This window comes from Bison bison, unplaced genomic scaffold (assembly GCF_000754665.1).
Source record: "Bison bison bison isolate TAMUID 2011002044 unplaced genomic scaffold, Bison_UMD1.0 scf7180017864270, whole genome shotgun sequence".
NCBI classification, from domain to species: Eukaryota; Metazoa; Chordata; class Mammalia; order Artiodactyla; family Bovidae; genus Bison; species Bison bison.
Genome location: NW_011494842.1, coordinates 11,227,166 through 11,232,701, shown reverse-complemented (window position 1 = coordinate 11,232,701; position 5,536 = coordinate 11,227,166).

The window sequence follows — 5,536 nt, the reverse complement described above, 5'->3', positions numbered from 1 at the left end:
GTCTGTGCATTGGCCTCAACGTTCCTCCAGGACTACTCCTTTCCTCTCGCTCGTACATATGGCACTCTGTGCATGCTCAATCGTGTCCAACTCTTTGCGACCACATGGGCTGTACCCCCCCAGATCTCCATGGAATGTCCCAGGCAAGAATGCTGGAACAAGTTGCCATTTCCTTCTCCAGAGGATCCTCCTCACTCAGGGATGTAACCTGCATCTCTTCTGTCTCTTGCACTGGCTGGTGTGTTTTGTTGTTTTTTTGTTTTTTTAACCAGCTGAGCCACCAGGGACAGCCGTCTTTCTCCCCAGCTGTCAGCTGGTGTGTCTATGCTCCAAGCCCATCATCTCCTCCCAGAAGCCTGCTTTAATCAAGCAAATGCTTCAGCCTCATTCCCATGCTTCTCCAGAACCTAGGGACACAGGAGCATGCAGGGATCATGTACTGGGGTGATGCCTTGCGTGGAGTCCTGGCCCCAGTCCTGGTCCATTCTTTGCCCTTAGATTACCTGTGTTCCCACAGGCAAGGTTGTCCCAGCCCCAGTGCCAGCAGCCATTGGCAGAGGTGTCAATCACCTTTGCATCCAGTATTCAAGTGGATTGTGATATGCTTTTATTGCTCTAGTTGGTAACCAGGGCATTAGCCAGGTACACAGTAATCATGACTCAGAAGGAAACCAGGCTGCGTGCAGGTATTCCCAAGGGCTATCAGGAAGGGCCCAGGGGGCGTCTGAATTTCCAAGATCAGTGAGAGCCCATAGCTCTCCACATTTCTCACTGTACCTGGCACTGTTCTCAGCGCAACCAAATGTTTGTTGAATTATGTGGGCACATTTTCAACCCAACCAGAGCCCCTAACTGTTTTTTATCAAATTTACTTGCCCTTCTCCCATCCTTTCCCATCTTTATTCTAATAAGTATTTCCTGTTTAAAGGGATGATCAGTTTCAAAAGCTCTAATAGCGTTCTCGAGTTTGGGCCTGTGATTGATACTTTTAGCCTATTGTCTAACTGTTTGCAGAACCTATAGCTGTTTGCAGAATCTGCAGGCACTTGTAGACTGCAGATGTTCACAGAGCTTGTCTCCTTTTGCAAAGCCTGTAGCTCTTCACACATCTCACAGCTGGCACAGCTGTTTGCGGCGCCTACCCCTATTTGCAGAGCCTTTGGTCTATAAATTTTTCACTGATTTTTTTGTTTGTTTGTTTGGTTTGGTGGGGAGGGGCCTGCACTGGGTCTTCACTGCTGCGCGTGGGCTTTCTCTAGTTGTAGAGTGGGAACTTCTCTCTGGTTACCGTGCGCGGGCTTCTCGTTGCGCTGGCTTCTTTCGTTGCAGAGCACAGGCTCTAGGCGCACAGGTCTCAGTAGTTGCAGCAGGTGGGCTCAGTGGTTCTGGAGCACACACTTAGTTTCTTCAAGACATGTGGGATCTTCCCAGACTGGGGATTGAACCCATGTGCACTGCATTGGCAGGCAGATTCTTAACCACTGGACCACAAGGGAAATCCTGTTAAGTGTTTTTTCAATTTCAAATCACAGTTTTGAAGAGTAATTGCTTTGAAATATATAGCTGTCTGCCGAACTTGAAGGTGTCTGCAGAGCCTAGCGCTGCAAGCCTGGAGACTACAGCTGTTGGTGGAGCTCTTTCTTATACGCAGATGCTACGAAAAGTGAAAGTTAAGTTGCTCAGTTGTGTCTGACTCTTTGCGACCCTGTGGACTGTAGCCCACCAGGCTCCTCCGTCCATGGGATTCTCCCCAGGGGATCTTCCCCACCCAGGGATCGAACCCAGGTCTCCCGCGTTAGAGGCAGACACTAACCTCTGAACCACCAGGGAATATAGGATGTTTGTTAAAGACATTATAAGCTTAGAGTGAATAGGTGTGTGCAAAATCTGTTGAAAGTGATTACTATACCTTCTGGATGCTTGGTTTCTGGCTGGGCTTTTCTCTTCCAGCTAACAATGGGCCCTTCTTAGGAAAGAGACTGTCCGGTGTGATGCCAAGAGATTCAGAGTTCACTGTCAGTATAAGGAAAGGCTGCTGGAAGAAGAGGCTTTCTATAATGTTGAGGAACAATCATGGACCATTCGTGGACCACTCAGAACAGTCCACACAGGCACAGGAAGGAGGTGAGCTACTCAGAGGATCAGCTCTACTGGTCCCCACACACATCTGGAATAGCATACTGCACTTCCTGCAGACCCCTCCCCGCCTCATGCCCACAGCTGTCAAGCCGCACCACCCAACCCTCTCCCACTCCATGCATTACAACAAATTGCACGACGACCTCTGTCCTTTCCTTCTCCCTCGTTAATATTCCTTTCTCTCAGAGTGCTGGTCCTAGCAACCCCTCCAGGAGAAAAGAGAACTGAGAAGTAAATTCGCAACAAGTTCTTAGCCTCTGGGATGTGCTACCCTAATGGGACCTTTGCATTTTGAAATAAGATCTTTGGAGGCTGTCATGCCTTCTCCCCAGTGGCACACCCCCTGATGGTGAGATCGGGGCACGGTGACAGACAGCAGGCCTGAACAGGGTACGAGGCAACCTGGCTGCCCAAGGAGAAGGCTTGTCCTGCAGGCACACCCCACTTTTTGGCCACAGCTGTAGTCGAATTGAATCTTGGTTAATCGAATCCTCTTTTCCCAGTGACTCATAGGCCCATTTCAGAGCAAGGACGTGCTAGGAATGAGAAGTGGTTCCCGTCCGGGCATGAGCTGAAAGACAATTCAGTTGATCTTAGGTAGTGGTTGTTACTGAGTAGAAAGAGCTGCCTCTCCATGTCCCTGTGTGCTTGTTTTCTTAAACTTCAGCTTGGACTCTGACTCAGTACATGTAATTGATGGCTGTTTTGGTTCTGGTCCTCAGTTCAGAGGCTGAACCAGTTCTCCCCAGTTTCTGTCTTATCCCTGGGATCAGTTTGCATCCTTGTCTCAGTGAAGCATCTTCTTCCTCTCCAAGAGCTCTGAAGCAAGCCTCAGCTGCCAACATTTTGGTTTTCCAGCCCGAGATCAGGAGCGGGGCAGTTTGATCCACTGGGGAGAAGGCAGTTGCCAACAAACACCATCTGGATGCTGTGACCCCCGAATCTGGTTCTTCAGATTCCTGAACTCCTGGTCTTTCATCCTCACTGCTATCTGGGCCTCTTCTTCCAGGTGTGCCAAGAGCATCTTACCTGTAAAAAGCCCAAGGTCAGCTCATTATCTCTCCCCCTCCACTGGACTCTCTCTGCAATCTCTGCAGTTGTCCAGGCTAAATGAATTCCTTCTCTCTCAGTCCTGAGAGTCCTACCTCTAAGAGGTCCCATATTCTCCAACTTCAGCAGACCGTGCATCATTCCCCTCTCATCCTTATCCAGGCAAAACAACAGCCTCCTTCCTGCTGTCAGCGGCTCCCATCTCTAATCCAGACCCCAAGGATCAGCATTTGGTCAGTCAATAATAATGACTGAGCACCTGAAGGAAATGGCAACCCGCTCCAGTATTCTTGCCTGGAAAATCCCATGAGGAGCATGGTGGGCTACAGTCCGTGTGGTTGCAAAGAGTTGGACATGACTGAAGTGACTAAACCACAACAATATGCCCATTGCAAGGGATATCACAGAGAACAAGACAGACACAGTCATGCTTCAAGGAGTTTGTAGACAATAGAGTTTTTCTTTTAGTACTATCTGGAAAAAATGTTTCTCTGCTGTTTGGTTTTTATATTTTTAAGACACAAGACACAGGTGGTCATTGAGATAGAATTTGAAAATGCACTTAAGTATAACCAGGAAACTAAATATCACTCTCTTTTTTGTTGTTGAGACAGTTGACGTATAACACTGAGCAAGTCTAAGGTAAACAACACATTGATTTAATACGTTTGTGTATTGCAATGTAATTACCACCATAGCGTTAGCTAACAGCCTCCCTCAATCACATAATTATCATTACTTTTTTTGTGGTGAGGACATTTAGCTTAAGATCTAGTTTCTTAGCAACTTCGTAAAATTCACTCTTCAACTTACCACTCTTTCTAAACTCCTACTATCTTCCCCTAACCCCCTCCCCATCCCCTAAAAATATGGTTAGCCTTTTGGTGTATTTCTCTTCAGACATTTTTCTTTCTCTTATTTGATTGTTTTAAAACACCACTGGTATCCCTTCCCACCTCGGATGTATTTATCTACTCAGCAAATGTTTATTACTAAGCATCCGGCACAGGACTGGGTGCCAGGATCACAGACAGACAGCCTAGTGGGGGAGACAACAAAGAAGCACACGATTGGACTTCCCTGGTGGTCCAGCAGTTAAGCATTCACCTGACAATGTAGGGGACATGGGTTCAATCCCTGGTCCAGGGAGATTCCACACACTGCGGGGCAACTCAGCCCTCACATCGCAACTACTGGGCCCTCGCTCTAGAGCCTGTGCTCCACAAGAAGGGAAGCCACCGCGATGAAAAGCCCGCGCACGGCAAACAAGAGTAACCCCTGCTCTCAGCAAGTAGGAAAGCCTGTGAGCTGCAACAAAGACCCAGCGCAACCAAAAAATAAAAGAACAGCGCACACTAATACATGATGCTCTAACTGTGATGCTGCTCGTGAAGCCAGGGGGTGGGGAAGCAAGAGTACGTGTGATGGGGCCGTGAGCTCATCATGAGGACTTGGGGTGGTCAGAGAACTCTTCTCCAAGGAAGAGTGAAAGTGAAGTTGCTCAGTCGTGTCCGACTCTTTGCGATCCCATGGACAGTAGCCTGCACCAGGCTCCTCCGTCCATGGGATTTTCTAGGCAAGAGTACTGGAGTGGGTTGCCATTTCCTTCTCCAGGGAATCTTCCCGACCCAGGGATCGAACCCAGGTCTCCCGCATTGTAGGCAGACGCTTTACCATCTGAGCCACCAGGGAAGTCCATGGAAGGCCAGCAAGGAAGAGTAGGGCTCACCAAGATGGAAGTGGTGGGGGAAGAATGTTTGGGGAGGTAGAGACTGAATTTGTGAAAAGGCTGATAGCCATCATGGATACGCTGTCAGGGACCCACCACACTGAAAGGAGCTCATGCAAATATTTTAATTTCTTTTAAAATCAGAAGAAAAGAAATGGACTTTGGGTTGAAGAAAACGTTTTAAGTGTAAATATTCATGCATTGTTCTTCATATTAATACATTTATAAAATGTAACGTATGGAAGAAGGGGCCCCGACAAAGACAGAAATGCCCTTGAAACTCACCACGTGGTCCTGGCATGAAGGCCGCATGGCTGAGTCAGAGACCGGGGCCCGAGATGGTGGTGGGAGAGATGACCAGAGGGGAGGCAGGGGATGGATCCAGAGGTCATGGTAGGTATGCAGGACTTTATCCTCAAGCAACAGAAAACCAGAGAAGTGACAAGATTCTTTGAATGTTTGATTTAATCTCTAAAACGAAAAATGTCTTTTTTTTTTTTTTTAAGGCCAAGCTGCATGTGGGATCTTAGTTCACAGACCAGGGATGGAACCCACCCCCCTGCAACAGAAGTGTGGAGTCTTTACCACTGGGCTGCCAGGGAAGTCCAAGAATGTCTT